A 12,815-nucleotide genomic window follows, 5' to 3' on the forward strand; every position below is an offset into this window, starting at 1 on the left:
ATGATCTATTTGAAAACCATTATCATAGCTTTCCTCTTCCCTCCGTCACTGTCTAGTGATCAACCCCCTGCAGAGAAATTCATAAGGGGCTGAAAGTGCAAAGTGGACGCAACAAGCAGCACCTCTCCAGAGTCTTTCGCTTCCTACTAGCGTGACAATGGCTTCCCCCCCACATCACACACACACCTTGGGCCACAGGGACGGCAGGTCTGTGCCACTGAGACAACTTTCAAAACCAAGAGCAGAGTGTGGGTCCAAGGGGGATGGAGAGAGCTGATGGACAGGAGGTCACATTTCGTTGGCAGAAGAATAAAGAACTTGTCTCAATGGAAGATTGGAATTGAAAAGCTTAAAATATTCTTTTTAAAAAAGAAACATTGTTCTGACATCCACAGAGGACACATCAAATTGGTCTCCTCCCTCGGTCCCAGAAAAGGAGGAGGAAATGGCGGGGTACTAAGTGCCAGTTCTTTCCTTAATTAAGCTACGTGACCTTGGCCAAGTAACAACACTTCTGAGTCTCCGAGTTTTCACTTGTTAAACGGTGGTGACAACAGCCCTTCCTGCCTCACAGCGGCGGCGCTGTGATAGCTTTTGGGGTGGTGGCGGGAAGTATGTGGAAACACTGAGAAGTATGTGTTATTACACAAGTTAATACTTTCAAAAGATAACTGTCTTGACAAGTGTTAGTGTATTTACCCTTGGTCTAAGCCACTGCTTGATGGGCAATCCAATGACCCCCAAAATACCGATGGAGCTCTTGGAAATATTTTTAGGAACTTTAGTTTCCAGGCAAATGCGGAGTCACCACACCCTCATGCAAAAAGGCATTTCAAGACAAACACAACACGACCCTGGTGGTCTTGGTTATAGAGAACGTGGCAGGAGGAAGATGAGCCAGGAGGGAGGAATGGGCTGCATCTCCTGATGCCAGGCCTTGTTTCTCACTGAGGGTTGTGAGGCACGAAGCACACACAACAGCTGGGAATTCAGGAAGGGAGTAAATCAAGCTGCTGTTATTCCCGCTCCCAGAAACAAACGGCATGGACGGCAACAAGTGATCGTTGCAGGAAAGCAGAAATGACATTCTTTGCTGATTTTCTCCACTGTGATTTTCGCAATTTTTTTCCCTTACCACCCCCATTCCTGCCACTAACTTGTGCATGAGGCATCACAGTGGCAAGAAAGTTCTATTTCTGGATGCCACAGAGAAGAAATACTGATCCTGGAGTTCCCACTGCAGCTCAGTGGGTTAGGAACCCGCTGCGGAGGTGCAGGTTCCATCCCCGGCCTGACACAGCAGGTTAAAGGATCTGGCGTTGCTGCAGCTGTGGTGGAGATCACAGCTGCGGCTGGGATTCAGTCCCTCCCTGGCCCAGGAACTTCCATATGCCGTGGGTGCAGCCACAAAACCAAACCACACCAAACCTGATCCTGCTGAAACGGACATTCCTGACTCCTCCAGCAGAACTGTTTTTCAATGTTCCCATCTTCCTTCTCCAACACTGCTACTAACCAACAGATCTCTCACTCAGGGGCTGTGCACCACCACCTGGGAGCCTTTGGAAAACTGCAGGAGTGGTTGACTGATCTCCCAGTGCTTCCTCTGGGAGTGGGTGCCATGGCATTCTGGAGGGGAGCTAAGATGCTAAATATCCTGCACTTCATGGGAAGTCCAGGCAAGGAAGAAAAGTTCCACCTAAAATGCCACTATTGCTCCTTGTTGGGAAATACGCAACGCAGCCTCGCCTCCCGGGACTCCCTCACCAGCCACCTACACTCACCCAGAGCGAAGAGCCTGCTGCACCCTGTACACGCTCTGCATTTCAGTTTCAAATCTAGCTGCCTCCATCCCCTGGTTCAGGTCAGAACATAATGATTTTGGCCTACGGCTGCTGAACAACTTAGAGAGAAATAGATCAAATGGAATGCAATCATCAGAATAAGCTAAGAAGTAATTGCAGATTTGACATGAAGTTCCAAGGAGGAAAATACGCTCTACTCCAAACTTTTCTGTGGAGTCCAGCAGATCACAATGTCGTTTGAACTGATGCCTAAAGGAGTGTTGGCTCTGAGTTGGGAGCAATCTGTTCACAAAAAGGCAAGTTAAGAACCTGCTATGCCAGAGGGCAAGGTGTAGAGATGAAAGTCCACGGGAGGAAGTCCCTGCTCTACGAAGATGGCCTGTGACCATGACAATGACGCCCCACTCGTCTGTGCCTCTGTTTCCTCATCGGTAAAATGAGAAGCTGGACGGTTTCCAACACTGGCTCCAGGAAGGCTGTCGGAAGCTGCCTGGAGGACAGGGCTGAAAAGAACAAACACGCTGGGCTTGATCCGTGTCATCCACACCCTGCCCTAGCCTTCCAGGACTGGTCTACGCCAGCCAGAGCAACGCTAAAAAATACAAGTCACTCATTAAACAAACCACAACAAAACACAGGAAATCTGGGCATCCCCACCTCCAATCGGCCAACACCTGATACAGATTACCCTTTGCCATTTGGGGAAATCTGCTCTGCAGGTTTCTCCTTCATGGATGGATGATATTTTGCGCCAGGGAGACCTGAGGCCACAGGAGTGGAAATGCAACAAGTCTTTGCATATGTCAGGAGAAATACACCCATGTGTACAAAGAGGCTGGCTCTGCTCAGCCTCCACTACGATCACGTATTCTTTTGCAAACACTTGTGTTTGATTTGTAGTCAGCTTGCTTACACGGCACTATTTGGGTTTCAAGGCTTAATTTATTTGACTATATTCATTCCCATTCCCCATCTTCCTTCAAGCACAGCAATTCCAAGTAGTGAGAAAATCCATCACACTTCTTTATGCAAAGAGTACTTCAGCTTTACATCAGAACTCTGAAATGACTTTTTCTAATAACAACGAAAAAGCCATAAATAATGGGCACCAATGTGGTTACCCATCTTTATACTCTCTTCGCAAATTCTAAGAGTTATGCAAAATGATCTTAAAATGCCGATAGGATCAAATCACTGGAACGCACAGATTTCATGCTAAGAATGGTCAGGCTAATTAGCTCTCCAAGGTAATGCTAAGAAAGATGCCCTTCTGTCTCCAAAGGGCCACACTATTGCTATTGCGGGGTGCCCTGTTTGTTGATTTCAGCTAGTTTGGTAAGATAGACCTTTTTTCTTTCAAGTAGGTCTCAAAGGCCTGGCAAGGAGCGGACACTGGCATTTGCACTTATTTTGGTTGAGAATGGACACATAGGAAATGGTAGAGAAGCTTGTTCCAACCCAGGCAATCTTTCTGCTTTCATAAGCCCATAAAGATACTAAAAATGAAGCATCAGAACAAACAGAAGATGATGATGTCAATAGAAGAAAATGAGGCTGATGAGACAATTTCACATGGCAAAAGGGGTATTTAGATTTTGGTTGTGTTGGCTTTAGGCTTTTCTTTCTTGAAAAGGAGGGCTTTTTTTTTTTTTTTTTTGCACGTGTTTGGTACAGTGGCAAACACTCAATCAAGGAATTTAATTTTTATTTGTTTTGCTATCATCCCAAGGTTTCTTCTAGTCTGTTTCAGCTTGCTGCTCAAGCAGCTGAAAATGAAGGTGTCTGAATCCAGCTCTCACCATCATATGGCTCCATTTGTTTAAAAAGAAAAAAAAAAAGGAAAAAAATAAAGATTGTTCATATTTGTAGTTACTGTATGGAAAAAATGGCCAGTGATGGGACTCTAGCAGGATTTTAGAAAAGTACTTAGGTACTTGGGCAATATGTTAAAACTTCATGCTCCTTAATTACCCCAGTAGGTAATTTAATCCTGCAAAAGCAGGCATGCATCTACATCATCCGTAAATTCAGTCACTATCTGGGGCGAATGCTATGGCTATTCAGGGGCCACAGGTGAGAGAGCTTCCACAGCCCAAAGGTTATGGATGTGTCTAACACATGCCCCCTCTTGCCAGGAAGTTGGCTTGTTATGCCTATACCTCCCCAGTCTATCTGGGAAGGGAAGGACACATCTGGCTCTAGAAGACTCTTCTCCAAGACCCAACTTCCACTAAGCTTCATCCCAGGATGTTTCTGGGCAGCTGGCAGGCTAGTATTGAACCTCGCAGAAATTGAGCTTTCATTCCAATTTCACTGTAACGCTGCAGCATCTGATATAATCCCTTAAAGGCTCTCAGCGTCTGGCCCTAATCTCCCTCCTAAAATATCACTCAGAAAAGATGTGAATATAGATGGCAACGTGGTCCATTTTTCTGCAGAAATCAACAGAGAAGGATCATGGTGAATACAGATTTAATGTCTATTTTCTCAGCCACTGATGCCCCTGGGGCTGTAGAACATAACTAAATAGAGTAAGTCATATAACCAGGCTGATTTGACTTTGTTATTAATTCGTCTTTACTTAACCTCAGCTGGGGCCTTAAAAAAAAAAAAAAAAAAAAAAAAAAGTTATGCAGCTTAGCAAAACTTCTGCCCTCCATCCCATCTTGTAGATGGTTATAATAGGATATGTTCTTTTTCTACACGAGATCAGTGGTTTTAATCAGGAGCAGTATCAAACCCCGAAGGGAGTTTGCAAATACATGGGAAAATTTCTGGTTGTTGCGGTAGCTGGAAGGCGGGGAGCTGCTAAAGGCATTTAGTGTTGCTCATCCCGGCAGTCCACCACTGTCTCAGGAGAGCCTGTGCCTCCAGATGACTGGGAATCAATAATGAGGCTCCATTCTAGAAAGTGGAGAACAAGAAGGTGTCTATGCCAACAATGCTGATAGTGGCCCAGATCCTGTCACATGGGACTGGGAGAGGGAAAAGCGATGGACGCTAAGGCGACGTTGGTCCCTCTCTTCCCACCCAGTCAAATGCAGGGGACGAACGGGCGGCAGCTGGAAGAGCAGATCTATTTCTACTTTCTCCATTTATGTCTCCACCTGAGAACAGAGAGTAGCCTGGAGGGGGCACAAGAACTAGAAGGAAAACAGGAACCAGCTCTTCTGTTGCTTGATGTTTATACCAAGGACAGAGATGAAATGAAAATCTACGCTCACAACATGACTGCCGGCACACCTTTCGAGATCTCCGTATCACAGGAGGACTCTGTGGCTATTACTTGGAATTCATTCATCAGCAGATATTTTACCAAGTGCCTAGGATATGCCGAGCACAGAGGTACCTGTTGGAAATAATACGTATTGTGGAGGGGCAGGGAGAACACACCCTGGGGCCATAATAAGAACTCCACTTTTTACTGAGTGAAATGGAAAGCCACTGCGGGAATGGCATCCAGGTTTGGGTAAATATATAGACAGCTGCATGTGCAGAAATGTGTACATAAAAGTGACTGCAATGTAATCTGCCAGGGAGAGCCTCTAAGCGGTATCCCCATGACCATGAAGCCATGCCAGCTCGTGTCCAGGTACCATTTAGCCCATTTTCTCAGAACAAAGACACAGGGCACACAGCAACGGCTGGGGAAGCTCTAGAGGGAATCACCCCCACCTTCTCCTTAACTCGTGGGCTGCTGCTATTACCATCATTCTAGGATGGTGTTAAATTAGCCAGTTTAACAACAAGAACAGAAAGCCCCACATAAATGTAGCCTCCAATGGTATGTTCGTTTTTTATTAATTGGCTAATGTAACACTGCCTGAGAACTCTAATAAGAGCGGTAATCAGCAAACACGCTGGCATGCTGTGGGTCCCCTCTCTGCTCCTGTACCCTCAACTTGACTCTCTGGCCCTATTTCCTGTGCGTGCAGCGAATACCCAGGTAGCCTCGGAGTCACGGTTCTAGTCTGGTACTTGTGCCTGATGCCCTGGGAATGCTGCGTCTGTGCACGCGGCCCAGGCTGGGGGAAGGCGGGTGAGGCGATCGCCGCTTGCTCCTACCAGGGTAAGCATTCGGAGGTCCGGAGGGCAGGTGCGTGCACCCGGGATGGATGAAAACGAGGCAGACTCGTCAATCTTGGAAGATGCGATACATTTATCCAGGGGCTTCACACGAAGGCTTGAATCTCTGAGGGGAACGGGAACCCCAGTCTTGCGGGGCTCTCACTACCACGCCTGCCCACCCTGACACGCTCAGGAAAAGTGAAGTGCTTCAGGGTTAGTCCTAATTCTGCCTCTCAGGGCCACCCTGCCGGCTGTGCCCTACACATCCTGGCTCCTTCTGGGGATGCCATTTGCAGAGACAACTGGCACCAGTGTCCTCACCTGAGAAATAGGGATAAAAATTACAAGGCGTTGCAGGCTTATTATACATGTTAAATCAGATAATTTATGACTTAATAAGCATCTAGCAGTACTAGCAAACACGAAGTGCCTACTAACGTCATTCAGGAGAGTTAACCATTTACTTAACTCTTAGCCACGCAGGGTGGCCCTGAGCGGCAGCAAGGACCAACGTGACCGGCCTTCCAGCAGATTCCAGTGGGGCGTGTGCTTTCACCGTGTATCCTCATGGCCGTCCCCTAGCCTTCAACAAAGACGGACGAGCAGAAGAGGCAGCTGAGCACACGTGGATCACAACCCAACTCCCGGCAGCCACTGCCCTCATCACACGGTTCTCTAAGAATCCTGAGCAACCCTTCTTTGCACGATCCTCTACCATTCGGCCGAGACTGATGAGGACAAGCCCACATCCTTGCCGTTTAAAAGATACACACCACGCACGAGAGAAAACAGCCATCTATGGAAACTACGGTCAGAACCAGACACCGAGAGGGTCGTACAGTCTCAGTCCCTGCTTTGAATCAACAAGACAAAAGCTGTAGCATCAGACGAACAAGATGAGTGAACGAATGTCAATTCATCAAAGGCATTTTTACAATGATATAGCCATGTAGTCAGCTGCCACCCACACAGGACCAGTGCCTCAGGAGGACAAGTCTCGGTCCGGATGCTGAGAAGCTCGGCAGCACAGGGCACTAGTCGGTGTGTTACCACTGGCTCTAAATGAGGTGCCTGTGTGGTCCTAACACTGTCACCTCTCTGTTCCACAGGCCCAGAAGCGGCAGGGACAACATGCTAAGAGCTTTGATGAAAACAATACCTGGACCTACTTTTCAGGAGTGCTGGGGATAAAACTCTAGGATTATGTGTTGGAATTACGTACTGCCCGTTCCCCTGGCCACAGGACAATGAAGAGTAGATTGCTAAGTGCTAGGTTTCTACATGGCCCCTCATATAGGACTTCCTTGTTTAGGGAAATGCTCCCTATTGATTGAAGGCCCACTATGAACGAGGCAATAGTCCAGGTGCCAGGGTTCACTCTACGGTAGCAAAGCAGCAGAGAGAAGTCCCTGCCTCATGGACCTGTCGTTGTTCAGAGGGAAGAGTGGAGTGGAGCACGCGGGCCTACCATGGCCTGTCCCAAGTTGAGCTTTGCTCCTGGCCTTGGATCTCAGCAGCAGGCAGACCAGGAAAGAGCCTTCAGGACCCGGCTGAAGCTCCAGGCCCTCCGTGGAGCTCCTTCTGATCACTTTCTCCCAGGAACTGCCCCAGGCGTCTGTAACTGCTTCCTTACCTCGCTGCCTGGAAACCATCCTCCCCCAAAGGAACCTGTCGCCCCGATGCCATCTGATGTAGCCTCCAGAGTTCTACTGCCTCCATGGGACGACCAGAGCAAGTGGGGTACCTGGCCTCTGTGTTTCAGGGAGCCTGCAGTCACAGAGGAAGGAGATGGGAACGGAGACCTGGCAGGTGACTACTGGGTGCCAACCTTAGCGCACTGCTCCACTCTCGCAGCCTACACGGACTGTACACCCACTCCGTGCCAGGCACTGGGCCAAGGGCTGGGCACACAGAGATGAGCAAGGAACACAGAAGCTGGTGTAAAAGACAGACATGCGCACAGGTAATTGGGATGCTAAACCGAGCTTTCCTTGAGAGCGCATACCTAGTGCTGGACTCCTGGGGGTAAGGGGTGATGATGAAAGGAGAAAGGGGGTCAGGCACTCTAAGCCAAGAGAGCAGAATGTGTAAACTCCCCAAGGCCAGCGTGGCTTGTTCTGGACACTGCCCTGCTCAGGAAGAGGGCTTGGTGGGGGTGCAGGGAGGCGAAGCTATAAGGGTGAACAGGTCTCAGACCATGAAGAAACCTCAAATGCCTCATTTTTATTTTTGCTTTTTAGGGCTACATCTGTGGCAACATGGAGGTTCCCAGGCTAGGGGCCGAATTGGAGCTGCAACTGCTGGCCTACGCCACAGCCACAGCCATACAGGATTCTGGCCTGCGACCTACACCATAGCTCACAGCAACCTGGATCCTTAACCCAGTGAGTGAGGCCGGGGATCAAACCCGTGTCCTCAGGGTACTATTCGGGTTCGTTACTGCTGAGCCACAAAGAGAACTCCCTTAAATGCCTTATTGTGAAGGCAAAAGAACCACTGAGGAGTTTTGAGCAGAAGAATGATGTGAAGAGACAGGTCTCCATTATGGGGAAGACAGTCCAGAAGGATGAGAACACAGGAAGACTCGTCTGGAGACGGAGATCTTGTCTGGAAGGAAGATTAGGATAAACTGATTCTATAACCGTGACGGATCTCTGATAATATCCCCAAGAAATGGGGTGGGTCTTGTTCCCCAAAAGGCAGAGTCTCAGAAACTCATGAAGAGCCCCACATTTCTGCTCAACGTCAAATGCCCAAGGGCCAGCGCCAAGGACGATCTAACAACAGAACTCAGCCCAGCTTTTCTCCAGCTCGCTCTCCATTTACTTTTCTATTTTTATTCTCCTTTAAATTTACCAGTCCTATATTTTAAGGACAGAGAAACAGACAAGTTAATCCAAGTAGCGAGGGCCCTTGCATAAGACAAGGAGATCAAACCAGGTCTTTGCTGGCTCTCGGAGCCGAAGGAACAGGTTAGGAACACAGCAGGAAAGGGGCTGAGTGCAAGTGTTAGCGATTGTTTGGATGATGGATGTGATTACCCGCTTTCAATTTTTCTATTTTCACAGCTGTCAATAACTGCGTTATTTCTTTAAAACAAAAAGACAGAAAAACAAACTACTCAACCTTGTCTTTTCAGTACAAATCTATGTATGGTTTTAAAAAAAGGGGTGGGGGGAGGGAGCAGGTCAAAACTGGCCTCCCGAGGAGAGCTATTAGGAGCTGTACTTTCCTCTCTCTGGTTTAAATCCACTCTCCTCACTGCCCCCCGTTTTGGCCGCCTCGGACTGGCACTGAGTCCCGGGCACCCAGGCAGGATGAGTGATGGGCGTGCGCTTGCCGCTCTCTCTAAGATCAGGTGCAGCTCGCCACACAGGCAGGTATCTATCAGTGCCCTAACCAACAAAGATAAATGTCGTTAAGTTCAGCCCCTGCCCATAAATACGCAGAGTCAGGAACAACCTTCCACAGTCCACTGTGCCCAGGATTTTGTGGGCTTCCTTACTTGCTCATGTGCTGAAAAGTGCCTTTAGGAGGGAGTTAAATAGGCACGTGATGCAGAGTCGCCAAAATAAATACGGCATTCTCGCTATGCGCATGTCGCCCACAGAGGCTGTGTGCGTCCTGCCGGACAGAGCGGCAGGAGGAGAGGCTTTAGGAGCGGGCTTTGGGGCCAGGCGTCTCCTTATGGGCCGAATCCCACTGCAGACACAGGGAGGCTCGTTCTGAACAAGCTGAGACTCTGCGCGGGAGAACATGATACCTTTTCTCTTATCCTGCTGCCCGTCTTCTGCTAGAGATTTAAGATGTCTTGCCCGGAACCGATAGGCGCCTTCTTGGTGCAACAGGCTTTATGGTTACGGTGGTTGTCCTTTAACCACCCCCATCATCGCCTCCTGCCTTTAAGCCCAGGCCATCAATTTGGCTTTCTGTACAAAGCTCTGCTCCTAAACAGGCAACCGGCTCATCTCTCCAAACTGATGAAAGCTCTCCAGCTCCCCAGAGAGGGATATGGTAAGTATCAATCAATCATGCGTATTATTTTACAATATAATTACTTTGGCAATTAATCCATAAGAAGCACTGCTCTCCAGATCCGAACTTCTGCCAACACAAACACGAAGCTCTTAGAGAGGGGTCACATGGCTGGAGACCGAGTCTCCAGGGCAAGAGACACAAAGCTCAAGACATAAGAGACTGAAGGAAGAGCCCGATCTCCCCAGAGTCTCTCTCCAGCCTCGCTTCATGAGACCAGCAGAGCCGCTGCTTCCTCATGGAGAAGAAGAAATCAACAGACGTGAGGGAAGGACCCATGATCCTACCTGAGTGGGTAACAAAGGCGCCTGCTCTCAAGAGGCTCAGAGGCTGCATTTGGGGGAAGCGATGATTCACACTGTCATGAAACCTTCAGCATGGCACCCCTAAACAAAAACCCAATGCCAGCTCCAGGAAGGGGGTGGGGGCTTGGTCTTGCTGTGCCCCCAGGACACAGTGTACACTCAATATAAATACTTGGTGATGGAAGAGAAGAAAGGAAGACGGGTTGTCCAGACTCGCCCCATCCAGAGGCACTCGCCTAAGTGCCCTCTGTACTCTCTCATCTCCACCCATCACCCACTCCACGTGGCCCACAGCACCAAGAGGTACTTCTAAGCTAGTGAGTTTCTAGACATCAATCCAATTTCCCAAACTGTTGTCAGTTTTTGCTTCACAATAATCTAATTAGAAAATAAGCAGCAACATTTACAGGGTAAATTTTCTATCCGTTCTCCCTCCATCCCCATGGTGGAGGAGAGCAGTGAAGAGGCTAAGATAAGAGCAGCAGCAGGAGAGAGCCGGGAAGGAAGTGATAATTGCCAAGCTGGATACGCAGCCTCTGAATAAATGAAACTTTACCAGACTTGTTTTCCAATAGCTTCACATCTAAGTCCACAGAATTCACTGGCAGGATGAGGAAAAAAATTTCATTTGATTCAAAACATTGAGAACATTTCCTTGGAATTTCTTTTACTGTCTCGCCAAACGAACATTATGATGATAAATACAGGGCAGACTGAGAGCAGTTAAGGGAGATTAAACGAGGAATCCATGTAAATGCACTGAGCATGGGTGCTGGTTCACGACGCCTCCACAGAAAACTTCTTGCCTGCCCGCCTTTCCTATGAGAGGGAAGTGGAAGAGAAAAGGAAAAAAAAAAAAAAAAACAAAGTAGAGGCAGGAAAAAAATAAAAGTATCTTGGATAAAGAGGACATGGGATTGAAACGACAAAAGCCTGGAATAGGCCTTGTGAATGAGAACTGCGTGGAAGAGAAGTTCGGTGGGAGGGAAGAGAACATTCTAGCACGTCATGGTTCTCCGCTCGCAGGAGCAGACCTCAGAGGCTTGGGGGAGGGGGAGGAAAGGCCAGTGGGAGCCACACACTCACCACAGAGGCTTTTTTCCTTCTTAACTGCATGCTTTTCTTGCTTGTCTTACAATCACCCATACTAGGAAAAAAGGTCAAGATATATTGATAAAGATGTTTTACAGGCATCTACATAAATAAAACTGTTCTGGTTAATTGCTGGCCTCAAAATATTGGGTATCTGACACTTTCAATTTGGATAAGCAACTTCAGAAAAAATCTGGATTGTTGTAGCCTGTCATGTCAAAAATGAGTTACCAGCACGAAAAGCTAAAGCAAACAGCCATAAAATCTAACAGAGCTGCTCTCCTCGATGGTTGATGGATCTGCTCCGGAATCTCCAGAGGCTGTGAAGGCCATGGGTCTAAAAAGATACCAGAAAGCTAAGTTTTTAATTTTCAGCCTACAGGTAAGAGTTTCTCGGGAAAGCAGGCTTTCTCCGGGGCCCCGAGCTTGTTCCATCAATTTGCCCCTTCTGTGGCTGTTGCCTGCCCTTTGGAAATCACTGATGACCTCTATTTATGTGCAGTTCTGGTTCCCCAAGGTAGAACATGGTCTTAAGGGAATCTTACAAATGTATGCTGGTGCCATAAACACAACCACAGAACAAAAGCCCACGAGTGTCTTAGAAATTAGCGCCAAAAGAAACAAAGATGAAAAGTTGCTGTGTGATGACTTGTGTGTAGGAACATAAATAACTTTGCTGCTCCCTAGTTTCCACTGAAGAATGGGTGGCTCCCAAAGGAAATGCAATTTCCGCTTAGGCAACAGCTATGTATGAGCGCTCCCTATGCACCGGGGACTGTGTTAAGCACACTGGATGTCAGAGACACACAACACAAAGACCTGGGGGAGTCGGGGCTACTGCAGAAAGTCCGTGTTCAATCAGGAATACAAGGAAGCGTAAGGCGGGGAAGTCTGGGCAGCTCTGGGGCTTCCTCTAGTTCAGGCATCAGCAAACTCTGGGAAAAAGTCAGAAGCTGAGAGAAGAAATGGATGAACAGTAGCTGGCTGCCACGATGTGGATTTTCCTGAGATGAGGCCCAATAAGCAGTAAAGAATCCTGTGCTAGAGAAAGCAGCCTTTGTGTCTTCAGTAATAAAAAGACAAAATCCAAGGCATTTGCTGAGGTTCCCACACTCACTACTGAGGTGGGGCGGAGATTCGTGAAAGGCCCCGTGAACTCGGGGACATGCTTCAAGGAAGCCAACCTCACCTTCCCACCTTCCACTTTTAACCATCACACACAGCTTTACTCCTTAGAAGGAATTCCCTTTCAGACACAGCGTCTCTCTCTACGGTGGGAGGGTAGGAGTCTCTAACCGACTATAACCTGAGATTTAACTGGCAGTGCGCACTGAACACATTGCTTGGGGACCCTTCAGAGGGTTCACTGCCCCGCTCTGCTGTCCCGCACAGAGGATGTTAGGTATCAAGGCAGAAACGGTCCACGAGAACAGACCAATCTAGGATGCTCCACACCCCCAACAAGCAAGGGCGAACGTGAGCGGGAGGAAGGAACCATCACAGCTCTTGC

At 48.2% G+C, this 12,815-nt stretch overlaps 1 protein-coding gene and 1 long non-coding RNA gene across 4 annotated transcripts in view; both read right to left on the reverse strand.

The window, feature by feature from the left end:
• Positions 1-12,815, reverse strand: part of SND1 (staphylococcal nuclease and tudor domain containing 1) — a 392,192-nt gene that overhangs the window by 113,688 nt on the left and 265,689 nt on the right. The window lies entirely within an intron of this gene.
• On the reverse strand, positions 3,507-9,277 carry LOC146394961 (uncharacterized). Its single transcript, XR_014833972.1, has 2 exons — positions 6,386-9,277; positions 3,507-6,117 (listed from the first exon to the last, which is right to left on the reverse strand). It is a non-coding gene; the product is annotated as an uncharacterized LOC146394961 (long non-coding RNA).

This window comes from Sus scrofa, chromosome 18, assembly GCF_054392235.1.
Source record: "Sus scrofa isolate SSC_HxYL_T2T_F1_AM1 chromosome 18, Sscrofa_HxYL_maternal_Yorkshire_Landrace_v2.0, whole genome shotgun sequence".
Classification (NCBI taxonomy): domain Eukaryota; kingdom Metazoa; phylum Chordata; class Mammalia; order Artiodactyla; family Suidae; genus Sus; species Sus scrofa.